Source organism: Lutjanus erythropterus, chromosome 1, assembly GCF_056507025.1.
Source record: "Lutjanus erythropterus isolate fLutEry1 chromosome 1, fLutEry1.hap2, whole genome shotgun sequence".
Classification (NCBI taxonomy): Eukaryota; Metazoa; Chordata; class Actinopteri; order Lutjaniformes; family Lutjanidae; genus Lutjanus; species Lutjanus erythropterus.
This window is the reverse complement of record NC_139317.1, coordinates 31072158-31095821: the sequence shown is the minus strand read 5'-3', so window position 1 is coordinate 31095821 and position 23664 is coordinate 31072158.

Sequence of the window (23664 nt, the reverse complement as noted above, 5' to 3'; positions counted from 1 at the left end):
TGTTAACTCCTCTGTCTGTAAAGCATGTCAAAAACTTGGGTGTGATTTTGGATACTGATCTTAACTCCCAGAAGCACATCTCTAATATTTTCAAGACTGCCTTTTATCATCTTAGAAATATATCAAAAGTTAGATGCTTCTTGTCTCAGACAGACTCTGAAAAACTTGTTCATGCTTTTATTTCCAGTAGGCTGGATTGCTGTAATGTATTTTTTGCTGGACTGTTAAAGCAGATGTTAAATAAACTCCAGCTTATTCAGAATGCAGCAACCGGTGTATTAACAAAAACTAAACATTTTGAACACATAACTCCTATTTTATCTTCTCTTTACCTGCTCCCAATAAAACAAAGAATTGACTTGAAAATACTTATTATTGTTTTTTAAATGTTTTAGTGGTTTAGCTTCTTCGTTTGTTGTTGTGACCTGCTCACTGAATACACACCAGAGACATTATCCTTAGATCATCAAACAAAGGTTGCCTCATTGTACCTAAAATCAACTCTAAATCAGCTCATGGTGCTTTCAGTCATGATAGTCCTACTCTCTGGAATTATCTTCCTCATAAACCACAGTCTGCTAAAACAGTGTTCTGTTTTAAAAGCAAACTGAGGACGTACATAAAATAAACAATATAATAAACATATATAATGATATATACACGCATAATTTCAAAAACATTGTATCATCGATGATGTCACAAACCAAATATGGTAAGTCACATGATCTGAACTGTGACATCATCACTGATCTCACAGAACTTTAGAAAAAAAAATCAGATCAGTTACATCAGTCGACGTGCAAATCTGATTTTATGGACCTCAGAACACAGAAAATCTTGAGGACCCCCTGTGATTTCTGGCGCCCCCCTAAGGTGGGCCTGGACCCCAGGTTGAAAACCAATGACTTACATCATCAGTGACATAAAGCCACAGGTTTTATGGCAGTCCTATCTGAATTATATTGGACCTGACCTCTCCTCCACAACAAGTGAATCATTTTAAGATGTGACTGAATGTTTTTTATGACCTTGTATCTAAAATACCTACCTATTTAAGACTTTTAAAGGCCTAAAATTTAAATGTTTAAATCTAAGATTGTGAAAAAAAAAGAAAAAAGAAAAAAAGCCCTGTTATTGAAGGGCACAGATGATGACATCAGTCATGTCTGTTGGAGAACTAGCTCAGTCCATATCATCTTCTCAACCTCTATTTATAAACTTCTGGACCAGTGACATCATCATGACATCACAGGAGATGCTTATAGCCGGCCAATAGGAATCCAGCTGTGACATCATCGATGATGTCACAAACCAAATATGGTAAGTCACATGATCTGAACTGTGACATCATCACTGATCTCACAGAACTTTGGGAAAAAAAATCAGATCAGTTACATCAGTCAACATGTGCAAATCTGATTTTGTGGACCTCAGAACACAAAGTCTTGAGGACCCCCTGTGATTTCTGGCGCCCCCCTAAGGTGGGCCTGGACCCCAGGTTGACAACCAATGACTTACATCATCAGTGAGGTAAAGCCACAGGTTTTATGGCAGTCCTATCTGAATTATATTGGACCTGACCTCTCCTCCACAACAAGTGAATCATTTTAAGATGTGACTGAACGTTATTTATGACCTTGTATCTAAAATACCTACCTATTTAAGACTTTTAAAGGCCTAAAATTTAAATTTTTAAATCTAAGATTGTGAAAAAAAAAGAAAAAAGAAAAAAGCCCTGTTATTGAAGGGCACAGATGATGACATCAGTCATGTCTGTTGGAGAACTAGCTCAGTCCATATCATCTTCTCAACCTCTATTTATAAACTTCTGGACCAGTGACATCATCATGACATCACAGGAGAAGCTTATAGCCAGCCAATAGGAATCCAGCTGTGACATCATCGATGATGTCACAAACCAAATATGGTAAGTCACATGACCTGTATATATACATACATATATATATATATATATATATGTATGTATAATTTTTTTATGTGACTGAACGTTATTTATGACCTTGTATCCAGTGGTGGACAGTAACGAAGTACATTTACTTGAGTACTGTACTTAAGTACATTTTTTGAGTATCTGTACTTTACTTTACTTGAGTATTTGTTTTTTTTTGGAAACTTCTGACTTTCACTCCACTACATTTCAAAGACAAATATTGTACTTGTCACTCCACTACATTTCTAGGAAGGTTGTTGTTACTTTTTGACTGAGCACATCGTTGAAGTCAGCTGTTTTTTCCTTTCAAAAATGTAATTGGTCACATGCTGTGTTCCTCACAGAAAGAAACCAATCACAGTAGCTCCTCTCAAATGGGACTGATGTAAAAGCAGAAATACGTCCAGGCGCACTAACAAGCACAAGCAAGCTCTCCCTCTTTCATTCAAACAAAAAGCGGTAATGGTGACGGCAGGACAAAAAAAAAATACTTGTACTTTTGAATACTTAAGTACTTTTAAAACCAAGTACTCTAGTACTTTAACTGAAGTAAAATTTTGACTGAGCAACTTTCACTTTCACTTGTAGTTGAGTAATATTTGACCAGGAGTATCTATACTTTGACTCAAGTACTGGGGTTGACTACTTTGTCCACTACTGGGTTTCACATGGGACACAATCAGCTGTCTACTGGATGAAAGCAAGTCCTGTGTTTGCGTAAGGCTTTCTGGTGAGAATGAAAATATATGTGTGTGAAAGGAGAATATATGTATGTGAGAGGGCCAGAAAAAATGATGGTTTGTACAGCCTCTCATACATGACCTCAATGATACATTTACTGCTATTAAGGATCAGTATATTGGTATGGGGAAACTAGTCGGCAGTGACCATCAGGCACACTGAAAAGTTTGTGTGAAAATGTCACATGCTGGCCTAATTATGCTAAAACTGTGGCAGCTTATGAGTGGTTTAGACCACCCCTCTAATGGTATATTTTAGCTTTGGGGACTCTGGGAAACCGCCCATAAGCTAAAGGAAGACCTTAAGGTTACAACACATGTAGCACTAAGTAGGCTCTAGGACACTGGGCACAGGATAATCCTGATCCCATGGTGGATTTCAGCATGGATTCAAGGTGGATTCAGAGACATGCAGGGCTCATGGGATGTATGTAATCATTATTTGATCCATGTCTTGCATATTAACTTTCCCCACCAGCATTTTTTAATAAAGTGAACACCCAGTTCCAGCATTTTTGACAAAATTCATAGATTTTCTGACGTGCAGAATATTCAGGTCTATGAATATGTTATCACCAAAAAAAAAAAAGTTTGTTCTAGCTTCTTTCATTCTTTTTTACAAGCACTTGAATGTTGGTTGGTTGTATCAAAAAATCCACTTTTCAGACAAAAAACGTTAAAGAGACATGGTTCATGGTTTTATTTTTGTTTTTTTATCATTTCATATTATGTGTGTGACATCCTGTCACCAGTGTGGTTAACATCAGCTGTGTGTGTCCCGCCCCCTGCCTGAAACACAGTCCGAGAGGCCCTTGGTCTGGAGCGCTCTCTGCCCCGGCTGCGGCGTGAGTCCCAGGGGCTACGGTGTGAGCAGCCTTTCTGTGTCACAGCTGCTATGGAAGTCCAGGGAGTGGAGCAGCCCCGCTCTGTGCCCGGGCTCTGGGGCTGGGCTCTGTGGCTGGGTCATAACGCTGTCTGACCCACAGATCTGCAGCTGAGCACTGATGTTCTCATGATAGATAATGCCATCTTCTTCTGCTGCTGCTCAATTGCAGTGGTTCCCTTCTACTTAGAGTGACAATCTTTTGTCAAAAAAATAATATAGCAAATGATCAGTGGCAGGGAAAGAGAAGAGTTAAAGTAACTCACATCATACCAAAGTAGTATCCATTCTAAACTAAACAATTAACTTCTTTTTGGTCATTTGACATTGTCCATCAACTTTGTGTTATTGTTTACTTGTTTCATGTTAATTAGATTTCAAATTAATGTTCACAAATCAATACTCTTATAGGAGAAAATCTTTATAATGATTAAATTGAGCAATATGTTGGTGCATTATGCATATAAACAAATACTTCTTAAAATTAGTTTTGAACTAATGCTGTAATTTGTACAAACAGCTAAGATGTATGCTATATTACAAATAGTCTTGCATAGCCAAACCTCTATTTACAGCACTCAGCGCTGGAGAAAGGTTAGCTTTTTAACATTCGTACCATAAGCATCCCAGGGGCTAATCTGCGAATTTGATTTCCAAAGTTCCAGCGTGTAGGTTGCAACTAGAAGGTTGTTCTTGTTTCCTGGGGATTTTGAAAATGTAGATTCCGGATACCACGATGTCGCTTGAAGCAAGTGACCACTGGCAGGACTTGTACCCGCAGTGTTCATCTGCTCAAGTCAGACTATATTGCAACTGTCCACTTGAAAATCATAATATTGGTCTAATTATGCTAAAACTGTGACAGCTTATGAGTGGTTCCGACCACCCTTGTAAAGATATTGAATCATATGTGTTAATTTCTTATTACTTTTAACTGAGTGAAATTAACTTGTTTTAAGCAAGGGCAGTGCATTTTAAAAGCAATTACTTTATGATATAAGCCATATATGTGTAACATGCCACATTTACTATGGGTGAGAATCAGTTTTTTCAGTGTAAAGGTAACATGAATAAAATTTTAAAATTAACTAAAAAACTGTTTAGTGGAGTATACATATATATATATATATATATATATATATATATATATATAATATACTCCACTAAACAGTTTTTTTTAAAATTACCAATATGTAAAAAATATGGATGAATACTTATATTGTAGTTTTTTCTTGGATTCATAAGAGATCCCATAGATAGGGTTCGAAAACTCATTTAATTAATAGCATTAATGTTTATCTTACTTAAAACAGGTTGTTAATAGATGCCATGAGATACACAAAATAAAAAAAATTAAAAATTTATTTTATAGCAAATGAGCAGGTGATTGCTGCTTTTCATACTGTAGTCACTATGATAAGAATAGTTAGTTTTACTTATATTTTATTATACAACCTACAAGCAATTGTTTATTCTCAAAACATTTTATTTTGCAATTAATTGTGTGGTAGTGTGCTCCTTGTATATATGTTGTGTCGCTTTGTGACTTATCTCAAAAATGATTTAATCACATCATTTATGCAGAACACACAAAAAAGTCTGTGTATCTGACAGGGCAAAAGGATGTCAGTTATGTGTAGCATGGCATGAAATTTAGATTTCAAAACAGTACTGCTGCAAATTTCAGTGGAAATTCTACTGTACATCTCAACTCTCGCTGTCTGGTTTGGGGACTTTGACATCCCTTTTTGAACTACAATTCAAGGCATCGTTAGCTTGATTGATCACTTGCATTAGACAGGCTGTTTGAGAGTCAAAACTTTGGGCAGAGAAGATTGATAGGCCTGGTGAAGGAAGGGGAAAAAAAACACTACAGAGGCAAAGAGGCTCTGCAGCTCCGTCGCTGTCCCCAATACTGTCACTCCTGTCATTCGATGAAGAGCTTTCCACAATGTTCAGGCAGTCATTTCTTGAACTTTGAGGCCATTGCAGTCACTGAGATTTGAACAAAGTTTGTATGAAAACTTGCTACCCCGAATTTGTTCAGCTGTGCAAGTTGATGTTGATTTATTCCGAGCTCCCATTTTCACTATGAATACATTAGCAACTTGAAGTGTTTTTCTTAAACCTAATTCATCTGAATGTTTGATAAAGTCCTGGCACGCATTCATTTGCATACCAGAGTTGTACATCAGAATGTATGATTATGATCATGAGTAAACAGAGACATTGAGGTCTTGAACAAAAGACAAATGACACAAATTGTCTTGCATAAATCACGTCACATTGCTTATCAGTTGTGCCACAGCACAGGATTGGCAAAATTTCCATTAACCACAATTTTAGACATGTCAGAACTGAAGAAACAAGAAGTAGCCATCACGATCAAACTCTCACATGTGTACGTTAAATATGAAGCTACTGTCAGCAGCTCATTAGCATTACACAAACAGTGGAAACAGAGGGAAACAGGCAGATAAAGGACCAGTATGTAGGATTTAGTAACATCTTGGGTTAGGGTTACAGATTATATTCACCCGGCCTCACCCTGCCCTTCCAGGTGTGTAGAAGAACCTACAGTGGGGGCGAAACTCTCAGAAAAAAAGAGGTGCTGGTAAGCAGATTGTAACCTTTAGATGAAGGGGACCATATTTTCAAACCCCTGAAGTGTACAAGCACCGTAGGTGTTTCATGGCAATTATTTTAGCGCTTAGCATATTGAGCACACCTTTCAACACCATAGGTGCCATCAGTGCAGCCTTTTTGTTGCTGGGTACTTTACAAAGGACTTTTTCTTCTTTTTCGTGACAGCTTACTATTAGCATACCCACAGATTCTGTCAGAAAGACTTGGCTATGACTCTTGGGCTAGCAGCAGCTTTGAAAAGAACACACTGAATGATTGCCACACATACGACAAATCAATGTAGAATTTGATTTAATGATGAGTGGCACAGAACATGATAAATATCTGTGGAAGTGCTGAAAATACGTATAGTATTAGAATTACTATTTTGACTGCACTGGAAACTGGGACAATATGTTAATGCATTTTGAAAATTGGAACATTTTACTGTTTTACAGATTTGTTGGCATCCTGGACAGACTGGGATGTGTGGTCACCGTACTTAAGGGAGAGACAGGCTTGCTGTTTCTACCTATTGTCACTCTTTGTGCTAAGCTAAGCTAACCTGCAGCATATTGTACAGGTGATATCACCCTTGGTAACCGTGGTATCAACCTTCTCATCTCTTGCAATAAAAATACTGGAAAAAATACATACTGTCTCAACAGTGTGTGAAAAAATACGTCAGAGATCTCAATGAACTGTGTTGAGTGAGCCAAGTGGTCTGTTCAAATGAGCTTCTCCTCCCCATAGTACTGTAAAATGTTTCCAGGTTTTCACTTCCTGCAGTTTTTGGTTGTGCTGCATGGGCGAGGAGCAAAAAGTGAGGTTTAAAAATTCTACTAGGCCTACTAAGCTACAGTAATTTCAGCTCAATATTGCCACGTTTATGAAATTGTATGTTATTCCTTTGGTCTACATTTGTCCAATTAATATTAATGAACATGAGCAACTTTGAGCCAAAGCCAGAGGCTAAAGAGCTAAGACTCACCAAGATATAAAATCTAGAGCTCCCTTGGTGAGAGTTGGTTCAGCATTTACTGTCTTCTACTGGAAAATTCAACATTTAAGGTACGCTCTCTTATTCCCTCAGGGAGACTGTACTGGGCAAATTACTTTCTGAACTTTCACGCCTTAAACAAGAATGCCGAAATTAGTAAGATTCAAAACAACTTTTACATACTGCCTTAGAGGGCATGAAGTAAACCCTGCACCCTGCGAATGTGTAATGTGTACATGTGGATGTGTGTATGAGATGTGAGCTTCAGGTCAGGTACTTCCACTCACTGAACCCTGCAGCCTTTGACAGTTTTTAGGTGTGAATAGAAGCAAACGAATGAGATGCAGTCACAGGGTTGTTTATAAAAAACACCATGCTTAGCAAACGTTTATAAGTACGTACTTTGCAGAAGTGTAAATCTATAATTCCTTTATAACTCTTGACCTGCAGACATTCAGCCTTTTTAGCCATTGACTTGTTTGCATTTTGAGTTAATATTTTAAGGTCAAATCACTTAACTTAGCTGGTCTAGCAAAGATAGAAAATTGATGTGTGGCTTAACTGAGAGGGTTAACCAATAAAGGATGATGAATCCCACAAGTGTGCACTTCTGAAACCATAATTAAAAGAAAATGATCTAATGTTTGTCTAACAATCTGTCAGCAGCCTGCAATTTGCTATACAGTATTACTGCCCATTTATGCCACTTTGAAATGACTCCACCTTCTTAAACTCTTATATGCTCTGTGGACCCTGAAAGAATTTACACATGCTATTTAGAATAAGGAAACAACTGCAAGTGCAGCATAAAGGACACAAAAACAACAGTAGATCCAAAATGCTTTTAGCATTTGGATGCTGGGAGCAGTTCATGTTACTGCATACCCAAACATGTCTCAACTCAACTTTATTCTAAGGTAACGTTTTTTTTTTTCTTGTAATTGATAAGTTTAATATGGTATTAAAGGCTTTGTGTTTTTATTTTATCCATCAAGGGAATGCTAAAAAAATTGGTGTAAAGAACAATAGAAGGAGCTATTATTGAAACTCCATAGGCTACAGTATATTAGGCCACAGAAATAATGGTTGAATAATAATCCATATTAATGAAATGGTCTGTAAAACAATTGGGATGAGCCTTAGTAAACATTGTCATCTTTGGTTGAAGAAATACATGTTTTGGAGGACTTGAAGACTTTTGGGCCATCTAAGGCTTTTTTTTTCTCAACAACACTAACTCACAAACTCAGATGGACCTCTCTCACTTTTTTCAAGTTCAATAGATATAGATAATGACACCATAATCACAACAGATATTTAGGTGTACACCAGAAAGCTGATTCTATAGTCAGCACATTGTTATTTGTGTTACATATAGCAATAGCATATTATAAAGACAAGATAAATCTTTCTGGGAATAAATTAAACCAGAAAACGAGTTATACTTTTGTGTTGAATCCGGTTTAAACTGTATACACTGTAGTTTGATGTGCATCTCCCCAGCAATGTAACTATATGTTTCAGCAACACAGGCCACAATCAGTGGGATTGGTTTGCTTAGTAGCATCACATTTTCTCCTCCTGCATATTTCCAGCTGCTCCTTCCTCCTTGCCATCTTTGAAATACACACAGAATCTCAACAGAGCGGCATCAAAACCCCATGGTCAACTTGCATTTTGATGCATATAGAGAGATTCAAATACACCAGCGTGTTTAAATGTGTGGGGAGACAAGATACTGTTTAAAAATAAGGAAACTGACGTTACCAATCTGAGCCTAGAAAGGTGTTGGGGACAGGTGTTTTTGACTGTTAGACTGGAGGTTCTGCTCTATATTCAGGCAGCTTCAGAGCTCGTTTGCAGAGCATCCACAGATGAAATCTTCAGTTACCCGAAAACACATGATTTGTAACTGAGCGAGGAGAGTGTGTTACCTGCTTGTGTCTATCAGCCATTTAGTCGAGCTCACCATGAGTGTTCTTGTAGTGAGCCCTCCCCCTCGTATCAGAGAGCCCCCTGCACGCTAAAACACGGCATCCTCCACAATTAGCATGATGATAGGATCCACCATAATGAGACGACTTATTGCCAACAACACATGCTAATGATAATTGTAATAGCGGCAATCATTTCCGTGACACTCTCCCCTCTCATTTGCATTCTCTGCTTGCCTCTTCCCTTCGCCTCTGTCTGTCTTTTTGCTCTTTTACTTTTTCTTTATTATTTTGTCTTTGTGCTCCACTGTACTTTTTAAAAAACTTTATTTATCCCCTGCCTCTCTCTGTTTCTGTCCCCATCTCTCCCCCCAACCTTCTCATTCTTATTGTTTTCATTCATTATTACCTCCCCTGACACAAACTGCCAGCCAGACAACAAATCAACATCTCTTTAACTTTAGCACCACTTAACTCGTATTGTGCTTATTCTGCAGCTTGTTTTGTTGTGGGTGATGGATAGAGGGTGTGATAAAGTGATACAGTGCTGCAGTGTGTGCGTTGGCTGGTTCAGACAGGGACTTAAATCAGTGTTATTGTGCCTTGCGTGGCCGGGTCGTTATGAAATACAGCTGTCAAGTTGCTGTAACTCAGCTGAATTTCCACTGAGACCTGACATTACACTCAGTCATGGAGGAAATCATGATTTGTTAACTGCTCGTTAGTCATAAATAAAACCCTAACACATGTAATGCATTGTTAATTGCTGAACTTATGAGAGACCAAGGCAAGCTGAGGGATGCTGGGTGTTCATCACTCTGTAATACAGTAATGTTTCGACATCAAGGGAGGGGAGACTTTTTGTGCTCATAACAAAGGGCTTAAGTGGCCCTCGTCAGGGACAAGAGATGGCTCTGTAAGACAATGTATACTTAACTATGGTTACCAATTTATTAGGCACAGCTGTAAAATCCCTAACAATATTTGTTAGAGATTTAAAGGGATTGTTTGAATTATTTTATGCGGGGTTGCATGAAGTACTTATTGATAGTCAGTATATTAGCTACAGTAAATGGCAGTCAGCATGTCCCCAGTTTGGAGAAGCAGAGGAGTGCCAACATGGGAGCTGAGGAATGAAATGCTGTGGAAAAAGTCAGCCAAAGAGGTATTTAAGCCACTAAAAAAAGGTCTACCTAAAATAATCAGTATCAGCTTAAGTGTATGCTATATTTAGAATATTTTTCACCCCTTTACTTTGCTATTAGACCAACCAAATTCCCTGGGAAAAATCAGGAATTTTACCTTGCAGAACAAAGTTGCAGATTTGACTGACTGGTTTGGAGAGAACGATATTTGACTTCTAGAAGGGCAGTTTCCATTCAGAAAACAGTGTCTGATGGTAAAGCAGTGAAAATATTCCAAACATAGTGTAAACTAGAAACTAGCTCTTCCTCTTGGCTCTGTTTTTAGGCTGTAGTAAATTTTCCTCATGACGTGAAACCAATCAGCAGTCAGTAACATAGTTGATTCTCTTTCCTAAAACATAAATATTAAATGACCTGGGAAGGAGACTTAACAAGTAACCATCTTCATGCTGCCAATCCAAAATGTCAGTAACTTGATGACCTGGGAATGAGACCCAAACATCAACTGTCTTTCTCCAGAATCACATATTGCACTTTTAATTCATTCAAATCAACGGACCTCATGAAAGAACATTTTCGTATTCTTGTCTTAAATTTCTCTTACTTTTTTTTGTGCGAAGGACTTGTAGAAACACGCCACGGCAGATTCAACAAACGCTCGTAACTTCAGAAAACTGCATAAATGATCTGCCTGTGCATATTTAAGTGCACGTGCATGAGACTTATAAATTAGCATAATTAATGCCCCAATAATATCATATAAGGCTGTGCTTCCTGCTCCATATGTCAGGAACATCAAACAAAAAAAAAAAGAACTTTATGAGTTTGGAGTTTGACGTCCTGCTTTCAGAAATCTATGAAAGAAAATCTGTCATTTTAACAGCGTCAGCAGTGGAATTAAAATATCTGCTAAAGCAAAGAAACAGGAAAAGCAAGTGCTGTTAATACTGTGTTACCTGAGAGTTGGATTGTCACTGAAATAAAGAAGAAACATCTCAATATGAAAATTACTTGAGAGAAAAAGAAAACGACTTGCTACAGCCACAGTAAGAGAGGCGATTGATGACTAGAGCGAGAGGAGAAGGTTAAGGGGAAGTTTTCATCACGGAGAGGATGCTTGCCTGGACGAAGATTTCATAAACCTGTATGTGCAGATATACAGCGATTACACCTGACAGCAGGTAATAATAGATCATTGAATGAATGATGATAGGCTTTATATGTAAATTTACAATGATATTATAATTTGGAATGTAATCAAACCAGATAACATCAACATAATTATGAAGTGTAATTTAGTTTCCAAACTCAAAATGTCTTCAAACTAATAAAATATACAGTAATTAGTGAAAAACTGATTTGGATAACAGCAAATTGGCTGCATATGACTCCATGACAGGTTGGGACCAATTGTGTTCATACCTGAAAGAAAATTCAAAATAGGAGAAAATTGGTGAACGCCACACGTTCTCTTAAATCACTTGCATCCACCACTTAAGAACAAATCTATTCGTATGAGCGGTTTTTGCATGAGACCCAATATCTGTTTGTACAAATATTCAAATCATCCTGCCAGCTCCAGACTTCATGGTGACACTGAATCTTTCTTGATTGAGTGTCTCTGGGTTCCTGCAAAACTGTGACACACCATAGAGAAAACCCTCATCTCTGGATTGCAACCAAAACATGGAAACATAAAACTCATATACGCTGGGGCCTCTACTGTAAGCCTGCTGCAGGCAGTCTTAATTAATTAGCCTTAACTAATATACTTAATTGTAATATTATGTAGGACAAACAGAACAGACACAGAGTTACATTAAAATGCCATATGGTCAGTCATTTGTTTTGGTCTGACACATATTAAGGGAAATTACATTAACCAAACAACTCCATCATCTAGTTGGGCCACTGAAATACAATGTGGTCAGAATGATGTATTTGAAATGAGAGCAAGGACAAAAGTGGAAGCTGCTGCTGTGTTTACAGATGAAAGATTCTTGTATTCTGTGCTAACAACCTGTAAGTAGCATTACAAATCAAGAGTTTCATTTATAATTTCAAATCCTTTTTTAACTCCTAAATACCTGGAATTAACATTGGAATTGAGAGGCAACAGTCAGTGTGGATTAACTGCTATAAGTGGCTATTTATTACTGTAAAACTCCAAAAGAAAGGAAGCGAGGAGGACAGACCACGTACCATGACCAGGAAGCCAACCACCCACTGTTAGAGCACTGGGAGTATTCCTACCTGTGAAAAAACAAACTTAGACCCACACTTCAAATAAACAATATGTACAGTAAATAAGACTAAAATGACCTGTACTAAAATAAATACTAAAATAAACCTTACATAAAATGTCTTACATAACATTGCACCAGCTGACAGTAAATTACCTCTTTTTCAGTTTCCCATCCTACAGTAAAAGTTATGGCAGACCCACATACATTATTAAACAGGTAACTCAGGCTGTTTGCACCCTGAGGCTACATTACCCAAACAATAAAACACCAAATATACTGAAACATTGCAGTTTGGCTTACCAGAGCAACATGTTATCTGAGTAAATGGTTCAGCAAAACACACAAAGCAGTAGTGGTCTCCAGAGGGTGGAGGCAGTCTGCAGTGCTGTACTCATGCTCCCCATGAGCCTGACAGTTTTTGCATCCCACCTGATTGGCTTCTGCCCCTGCAAGAGTCCTGGTGTGCTCCTGCTACACTTGACTGTGAAGGTTGTGGATCCTTTGCACCATCCTGTACTGGATGTTGCCAGTGGTTTGGCTCTCTGCACACTATCAGTACCAGAATCACTGTGCAGCAAAGTGAGCCTTTGTATTTTTTCTACATGGAGTGAGGAAAGATGCTGATCCGAATGCTCTGACTTTATATTTTAAGCCTCACTGCTGTTTGTGACCTTTCAGTCTGCAAACAATAAACTGAGAAGTGGTAATATAACCTGACCTGCGATCATAGATGTATGTGAAATAGTGGTTGGAGCTTCTAGGTTAAAACAGTGAAATTGAAGTGCCTTGAATCTGCGTTCTTTCTAAAGGCCAGCAGGGGGCGATTCCACTGGTTGCAGGGGCTAGCATTGCTAAGTCATTCTCAGTTGGTCTCCCACTGCAACACACAGGGCTCACAAATTGTCCAACTGGACAGTGCTGATCAAATATGTATCAATATTCTGTTACCATATTGCCCATCTCTTGCCTAAAATGTTTTGAGAAACACAATTTTGTGTGCTGTTTTGTTTTAATAAGAGAAAGATTGCAACCTGGTAGATCTCATTTTGTGTCCAGTTTCCATCAAAGCCTTCCAAAACTCAGATCAAACTGTGAAACTAGGCAGCGTTGATCAAATATGGATCACTGTTATGTTACTATATTGCCTATTTCTTGCCTAAAATGTTTCAGAAAAATATTTTAGTAAACAAACAACACCGGGAAACAAAACCGAGCTGTTCACAAGTTGCAGTATATCACCCACCACCTCTCTGCTGTTGTTTTTTACTGCGCATGCTACAGCAGGAGTCTCCATCAGTGGTGGACTGTACATGGTGGGGCTCCAGCACAACGCAAATTGTTCTACATTTTTAAGTGAAACCCTTCCAATTTATGGTTTAGATTAAATTTGTTTTATTGTAATAAATTGTAAAGAAAAGACAGTAAATAAAAAGCATGTAGAGGCCAAATAATTTCCTAGTATGTACAGCAGATCATATGGCACTTCATTGTGCTTTCTCCACTAGAAGGGCATCCCAATGGGCATTTTGTCCATTAGGAGGGTATTTAAGAAGACACTTTTGCCCCCTGCCCTCGAGTCCACCAGTGATCCCCAAACCAATGGGTGGCATCATGTTTGGTTCACAACGTCACGGCTGGTTCACACTTGCCCATGATGTACAGACATCACATCAGGTTAATCAGGTTCTTACTGGTCATTTAGAAGAAGGCCAGGTTTTTGTTGTTTTGTCGTTCTAATTTCCTGGCACTTTTCTGCTACCTGGCATAAGTTTGGAAAGTAAAATGTCTTACACTTCCCTTTATTCTGTACTGTGCTACAGCATTTGATGATTGGGTAAGAAATTCAGCCCAGTGTCGTCAGAATAAATGGCAAAAAATATTGCCACAAAATTTTTAAAACAATCCAGGAATTGCAAAACTCTCCAGTGCCGATGTTCTATCTAAAAATAGGGCTAGAAAATTTACAAAACAATCTGACAATATTTTGTATAACCAATTGATAACCATTGACTGACAGTTATATCCTGCTTCTCTTCTCGTTAATTGCATTAAAAAAGTATCTATCTTATAATTTTCCTCACTTCTCTGTCACACTATTATTTCACATGATTACCTAATGATTACAAAAAATTTTGGCACAGTCAAGCTAAGAGGTATAAATCTAAAATGAGATGTCTCTATTTGATTTTAACAATAGGCCAGCAGGGTGTCTTGGTATCAATGACATAGATGGACATAATGACAAATGTGACATGTTGTTGATCAAAATAGCCTGTCTGCTCTCTCTCCACGTCTGTTGACACATTGGATCACACTCTCTTTTTGAAATCTAATTTATTTCTAGCAGAACTCAAATTTTCCAGGCGGTGAGCTCATGACTCCACTCCTGCTCTGAAGCGTTCCTCGAGGACGTTGAAGACAACCAACTCCTTCTGTCTAGTAATGGATTCTTTCTCTCTCTCTCAACAGTCACGACCCCCCCCCCCACCCCCCCCCTTGTTGTCTGATGATGTCTCTCTCTTCTCCCTTTTTTCCTCAAGTCATCAACCACCGACTGCACTAAGTTGTCCTCCTCACCACTCTTCTCTCCCCACTCATCTCCATCTCCCCTCCTCCCTTGAACCTCTCCATCACTGTCACCCACCGCTCTACTTCGCTGGACAACAGCCATCAACACCACACAGACACACACAAAGGAATACACACACATGAGCATGCACACGTCTTTCTCTTATTCACACGCACGCCCCGAAATCATTCTTCTCTTTCTCTCGCAGTCATTCTCCCTCTCTCTCACACACAAAATGCCCGTCTCTGTCTCTCTCTGTCAATGTTGTGGAACGCCTCAACTCGCTTTGGGATGCCTGGACTCATCCATCACTGTGGGCTGAGACTTGGATGTGTTATGTCACCTCCTCTCCACCGTAGTGCTGCATTTGTGAATTTATATAAGTGTGTGAGTGTTTGCATTTGCGTGTTACCAATTTTAGGCATTTCTGGTGTGTGTTCATGCATGTATGTGTGTATATACATGTGAAAGTATGCTGTCTATTGTGTCTGTTTTTATCATTAGTGACTGTGTTACAGCCTATTTTTAGTTCCAGCACCATTACCATTCATTTGAGGATGTGTTTCTGGCCACTTTACAAATGTAGGTCTAAATTACTGTCTTTTAGCTCTGTTTTAGTCTCCACCAAGTCTTAAATGAAATATAAAATATCTCTTTCTTGAATTGCTTAATTCTCCATTAATGTATTGATTAACTATTTATTAACTACAACCAACCTGCTGTGTCTGAGAGGAATGCAGGTGAGAGCTGTGGGAGTAAACTAAAACAGTAAAGTTCCAAACTGTAAAACCAAAACAATAAGTTGGATTTTTTTTTTAAATGATCACGTTTAGATGTGGCTTTGATTCAGTGCTGTAAATCATGTCTCAGCTGGCTTTTCACTGTGTTATTTATCTAGTTTAGTTGACTGGGTGGCAAATGAGTCTCCCCTCTGGGAATTAATAAAGTTTTTTAATCTAGTCTAATCTAAAATGCACAAGAGACCTGAGGGGAACTGTAAATAATAAATTGGCATGTTAAAGGAACAATTCACCCAGAAATCTAATTTTTCGTCTTAACTGCACTGCTGTTTATCCATCTACATAGTTTTGGTGTGAGTTGTCGAGTTTTGGAGATGTTGTCAATGTATTCTCTTGAATATAAGAGAACTAGATGCAGCTGAAAAATTGAGAAACTCAAAAACATGGAGAAGAGGTCACAGCTGTCATGAGCATGAGCGTCCTGTCCACGAACAGATGCACGATTCTGTGTGGTAGTTCCTACATGAAACTGCTCACAACAAAGTCAGATCATTATCTTGATTAACCAGGTGACATTTTTGTTTTTTAAATGTCTGGTTTTTTTGGTGCTTTGAGCACCACAAGCCGAATGCCATTTAGTTCCACTATATTGGGAAGAAGGCAGACATCTCAACAGCTGGTATCTTCAAAACTCGCCAACTCACACCAAGACAATCTAGATGGATAACTAGCATCAGAGGCCAGGGGATTTTAGCATCTGCCCCTGCAAGAGGCAGGAAGAGATATTTTGATTTTTGTGTGAACTGTCCCTTTAACATGATCACAATGACAATGCTAATATGCTGACATTTAACAGGTACACCATTTACATATTAATTATTTAGCATGTTAGCATCCTTACATTTGTTAATTAGCAGTAAACACAACTGATGGAGTGCCACTGTTTTTGCAGGTATTTGGTCATGAACCAAAATAAAAGAAACATTAAAAATTCTGCATCTGTGGGGACCAAAGTGATGGACCGCCACTAGTGCAGCCAAAAATATTGGTTAGAACAAACTTAAAGTTCATCTTCACATTAATCTGTCACTGTGAAAACCCCAATGCTATACAAAAACAAAACCACCAGTTTTTTAGGTATATGAGCATTTTTGCTGAAGACTATGTATTCTCAGTCTAACCAAAGCTAATGTCATTTGCATACTCAATTTCACACTCACTTCAAAATGTACCATTACCCCAGTGTATATTTCAAATGATGTTTCTTAGAAGATTTATGCAGTCACAGTGCACAGTGCACACAACACAAAGCATTTTTCCCCCTTTGACTTCATCTGTTTAAGAAATCTCAGGTTTGTATAACAGAGCTGCTGGTTTTGGTTCATCTATCCTGTGCCCTTGTCAGGGTTGAGAGATGCACTCTTTGTTACCTCAGACGTGTTAACATTAGTTCAGAATGTGACACATTCTCCATCTGTGTTAGGTACTGTCAGAACAGTTATCACTGTTTTGTCCAGATATTTTATGCTGCTGATATCATAAATCGGTTCTGGTTTCCACTGTTTTGATAATAAAATCAATCAGTTTTATCTTCTGTACTGTCTGGGAGTATGACTCTCACCTTGATAACCTATAAAATAAAACATACAAACAACTGAAGTGGGCAATAAAAGTACCACAACGATCCTCAATACAAGCACAAATTACATCACATTTGGATTTGATAATATAATGTGTATGGTCACACTTTGTGTGTGCATAAGACTGACGAAACCATCTTCTTAAATGTTCTTTATGAATGTTCATGACTGTTGTCATTAAGTGTAATTCAGTCAGTTATGCCATTTTTAATGCAAAGTTGTCATTGTTTGAGATGTCTTTGTTATGGCAACTTGTTGGTTTTGACACTGGCTGTTATGAGACCATTATAAATGCGTCATTAATAATTTACTGGACTTCAACTGAAACTGCTTCAAGTGAAACATTTGGACTTATCATAAAGATGTCATTAATGTCATAAAGACAGCTTGATTGCAGAGTACAATACCAATGTGGTTTAGCTCACATGATGGACAGATAGCAGTTAGCTAATGTAGTTGTCCATAGAGTACGCTAACTGCTGTCTGCTGTTATGTTGTAGCTGGCTTTAACTAGTGAGCTCAGTTAGCTGTGGAGGTCGCTGCCTAATTACTCTCTCAGCCCTGGAGGGCCAAGAGCAGAACCCAGCAAAAGATCCACATTGGTAATCTATTCTGTCTGCCGTCGGACTCAGTATTGCTGGGATCTCAAGTTCGCTCAGACTAAGCTAGACGCTGATGATGCTAGAATGGCGAGGGAAAGTTTTGATTGCTATTGCGCATGTGTGCAGGATTGTTCACTCCTTAGTTACTTCATCAGTTCCAGAGAAAACAATGTGTTTCATTCAGGATGTTATTGATTAAGACTTCCAGAACAACTTCCAAGTTGTCATAACAAAGACATCTCAAATGATATCAACTTTGCATTCAAAGTTACATAATTGACTGAATGACACTTTATAACAACAGTACATTCTTCATGTTCATGACAGGTGTCATGACATAGTTATCACCCTTTTAATAACCCATTACATAAATGTTATTATAATGAAATAAGTCCCTGCACAAACCTTCTTTGAAAATGTTAACAGATACATAATATTTGCTGTCACTGCCTTAAGACACTGCCTATACACTTTATACTTTAGACTCCTATATGTCACCATTTGTTATTTCATATACCACTTCTCCTGTAACACCTCACCATGCCTTCAACATAATGGATAACGTGATAATGTGTCAGGTAGATCATCACTGAGAGCTGCACTTCACTGTGCCACTGGGGTCACGCAGTTATAAATATATATGTTCCTCCCTCCTTCAGTTACTCAGTGCTGTGTTCTTTATAAATGTGAAATAACAGCGGGACTCAGTAACATTAAAAACAAAAAAACCCAGACAACTGCATAGGGAGAATGTTAATTAATGAGACAGAAAAGGTAAAAACAGTGAGATGCATGCCAAAAAAAGATAGTGAGAGAAAAAGAAATATCAAAAGACAAAGAGGAGGAGACAGAGAATGCAGTCCCTCTTCATGCACCGCAGTCTCTGTGACTATGAGTGGCCTTACAGTAAGTGATCCAGACAGCAAGTCGTTTAAAAAGCTATTAGAAACGTTTCAAATCTCCTTGGAGAAAATGCAATAGAAAAGGGAAAATGCATAATGGAACAAGATGTCTCTAATCACGCCAACAGTCAAGCAGGAGCACCTAGATTGCTTCCACTGCGAGGAGCGCGGCTACCTGCCTCCCTGCCCGCACTCATCCTTTCCATTCCCTGCCTTTTTAATCTCGCTGAGTGATTTTGAAATGCTGATTTGGATGTCGGGCATCAGCTTGAGGTGAGGCCTTCACTTTTCCCTGACCTCGCCGTCCCTCTGTAGGTCTCCGGTGGGTGTAATACATCTTAATAGATCAGCTCGGCTGGTACTGAATTATAGCCAAATACTGCCTGCCTGGATATTTTTAAATAGGTGCAGTAGCCTAATGGACTAACTGAGTCTCGGCGGGAAGTTATTAGTCTGTTGAACCACACAGCAGCTCTGCTGGAAGGCTCCGACCATAAATAAACAATATTGTCTCTTTTTCAGTCTTGTTGTTCTTATTTAAAAGCCTTCAGTGTGATATAGTGCGAATGTTTCTTCGCTGTCAAAACAGTATTTCTCAAAGATTATATCAAAAGAAAAGGTGGGCCACAGGAAGGTTAAACCAGGACCCCAAATTACTCAGTGAGAACTGCTGTCTAGTATAAATGGCCTTTGTGTGTGCCCTGTTATCCTCCAACAGAGCTCCATGGTGCTGACAGCTGTGGTAACTAAGAGATTTGTGAGGTAACTACAAAGCGTTTACAATGAGAAAGTTGACTAAATAACTGCAAGCCTAAATAGAATATAGACCAGGCAACTCTGTTTCCTACAAAATGTGTGTATTTTGCTTTGGAGGATACGTAATTGCTGTTTTGATAGTGTTCACTGTGTAGCACAAGATTGTAGTGAATATATGAATACCCATGAATACTGCAGGCATGTGGTATTTGAGATTTATATACACTTCTGTATACTTGCAGTAACAATCATTGTTCTTATGGGATTGTACACTGTGACCTAAGTGCAAACAGAAAGCAGGCAGATGCAGACAACATGTGTGTCCAAGCCATGTTGAGCATTGTTTAGTGTCCTCTGGAGACATTTCCATTGTTGGTTGTGTTTTGGTGGTATTGTCCGCATTTGCAGCCTGTTCATGTACATGGAGAAGGGTTGAACTGCTGAGCTCACTTGGTTTACAATGAATGTTTTGCAGCTTCAGTTAAAGTCCAAGTGTGTAAAACTTATGGAAATTTATTTGCAAAGTGTGGCCAAAAAGGGATATAATAATCATATGTTCTCATTTGTGTGTAATCACCTGAAAATAAAAATTGTGAAATTGTAGACTGAGCTGTTTATATCTACTGAGGGTTGCCATTATGTTTCTACAGTAGCCCAGAATGGACATATCAAACACTGGCTCTAGATACGACCTTTCATGTTTTGCAAAAGTTTCATGGCCACCTTAGGTTCTCCTGTATGCTCAGAAGGGGAAGAACAGTTTTGAGATATGTATAAAATAAATGTGACCCTATAAGAAATGCAATCCTAATTAGTATGTCATTTGTACAGGTTGTGATATTTTGAGAGAGAGAGAAACCGTTTCCCCTTTATTGGATAGAATAAAGTGGAGGTGGAAATGAGGGGAACGAGAGGAGGGGAATGACATGCAACAAAGTCTTTGGCCAGACTTGATCCGGTGCCATTTATGATTACAGGCACAGGATTCCTCAGAAACAAATATACTGATAGTATAGATAGTATAGGTCCATGCAAAATAAACAGTAAATCTATTTCAATCACTTCATTCTGAGTGTACAAAATATATTTGGTTAACACACACATCAGGATGAGAAATGTCAAAAGGCTTTGGCAATTAGACTCCATTGTGACTTCATCATGTATAAAGGAGCAGTGAAGCCACGATTAATGTAGGAAATCCCCCGATGGAGTCCAGATACTGGTGGTGGTGGTGAAGGGATGGCTGAAGATCAGGATGTAATAAGAAGTGGACTTCTGATGAGCTCAACCTGGGCCCCGGTTATGAAGAACTGGAGGGTTCAACGATTCTGCACAGAAATGACTGCTGACAACAGTAGAGAGGAGAACAGATTTTAAAGTTTGTCTGCAATGACATGATTCGCTGATGGACACAGTGCCTACATCTGCTTAACTGGTTAACCGACAAGTAATCAACTCATTGAGAATAAGCAGGAAAGAGAGTAAGAGAGAGAATTGTGAATGAATGAGGCGTAAAGTCCTCCTGATTGAACTTACACCTAAGCTTCTTATCTATAGATTCAGTCTACTATTCTGGGAAATTCTGCAGATTCAAAAATGTGACAATTTTGGACAATTATGCCCTTAGTAGATGCCATATACTGGACAGACACCAGAAAAAGAGGTGTCAGAGAGTTGGGGCAAGACAAAATGGAACGCAGGAACCAGGGACATCGTGGATAATGGTTGGGACATCAGCCCCTCTGCAGCCAGAGTATTACTGAACCTCAAACATACTATTATCATGCACAGATGAGAAATTGAAAACACTGAACACTGTGACTGATTGTAATCTGGGGGTTTGCAGAATTGCTCAAAATCAATGCTTTTGGGTTTCTTGATCAAGACATCATGACGGCCGTTTTCTTTTCACTGAATGTGGTGAGTGTCATACTAAAGATTCTTGTGGAGTTGAACATTATGGACATCTAAATGTAAAAATTAAATGAATAAGTGTTTATCTCAATCTCCAGACCACATAACTGCTCAGGCATGATACTAAACATGTTTACGATCTCTTGGTTCTCATCTTTTAGAGTGTAAAACACTGGCCTGTGTCTATGAAACCTCACTGTTAACACCCTGACTGTATATGACATATAAAGGCAGCCTCAGACACCTTGTTTAAGATGGGTGGATACGATCACATCCATGTTTGGAATCATATTATTTGCTCTGGGATGTGGAACCACCCTTAAACAGCAGGGTGTATGCTCTTTATTGTCAGCCACAGTGTGGCTGCAGCTGTTTAAAATCTGTAGTAATAACAGTAATCTGGGTGGCTCTGACTGCTAGTCAAGTGTGAGCCGCGATAACGTCGCTCCCTTTCCCTCTTGCTGCTCTTTTCTCTCCTAATCTCCTCCTTGCTGACTGGCTGGCGGTTAAGTGGCGGTTTCTCTTTTCGTTTGAGGTCCCTACAGGGCTTGGCAACAGTGGCGATGGACCCTACTAAGAAATGGTGTGGAAATTGCTTTTTGCTTTTCTTCAGCCATTGCAAGCTGAGCAATTTACACCCAGGTGTCCCCAACCTTCCACTTGACACAGGGTGCGAATACTGAATTTACAAAAAGAGGAGCGAGAGAGACATGGAAGGAAAGAGAGAGGAGAAAGAAAGACATCACGTTCGCACTTTATTTTAAAGTACACTAATAAGACATAAGCTGCATTTTGTGTCAAATTAGACAAAATAATACAGAAATAATGTTCCTTATTAGACAGCATCATACTCTATATTACATCCTTCTTAGACTTTATTGAAGTGTAATTTGGGACACATAACAACAGAACTGTACTGTAAACCGAAACAATACATGAACCAGATCTACTGGTTAAAGGCCAATAATGTGTGATGTGATCAATGAAGTAGACATCGGTCTTGGCTACTCTGTCAGTTGCATGGGACAAGCCAATGAAGTGTGTCTCAAGCAGCGGATATGTGATTTCACTTTAATTTAGAGCACAGTTCTGTTGTAATATGTCCCTAATAATCCTCTGAGAAAGTTTAAAAAGAGAATATTATTTCGAGTTGTCTAATTTGATACAAAGTACAGCTTGTTATATCTTACTGATGTGCTGTAAAGTAAAGTTTGACAGACATAATATCTGTAACAGAAGAGAAAGGAGGGTGAGAGAGTGTCTGACTAGAAAAGAAAGAGGAGGACATGTGAGATGGAGAGACAGAGAAAGTAGATGAAAAGATAGTGAGACAGGGAATGAGTAGAAGGATTACAAGGCCAAACCTCTCAGTGACAAACAGTCTTTTGTTAAGCTCTTAAACTGTCTTGTTTTCTATGTGATACAGTGTCTCCATCCATCTATGCAACCATATATTCAGCTATTTCCTCATTTAAAAGATTTCCTCCATTCCGACTCATTTCCCCAGACACACGCTTGGTGTTTTTCCTTGAGTGTGAAACGACCTCAATAATGTTGCCCAAACAGTCTGTCGCCAGCTCTGAATCCCTGGACAGCGAGCGAAAACACCTGTCACTAATCATAAGTCATTTGTTTTGTGGGTCGTCTTATTTCGTGGTGTGAATTCATGGGTACATTATCGCTGCCAAGGGACCCACAAAATCAGCCTGCCATTAACTGCTGGTGGAACAGATCCAGGATTTGTTTCTCGAGGACGCTGTGTCACCTTACACCTGCAGCAGCTGCGACTGCTCTCTGCAATTTTACTTTTATTTGTCAAGCTATTCATTTTAATTAGTCTGATGAGCTTATGGCGGAGCCGTCCAGGTCACTTGCATACAATACGGCACTTCACTGGACAGCTTTCACCATATTTCCTGCAGGAGAAAAATAAATAAATCAAGTCACACACCATTAGACGGTCGGTTGGTTGTTACTCTTCCTGGTGACACTGCTGGCTTTAAAGGTCAGAGCAGTT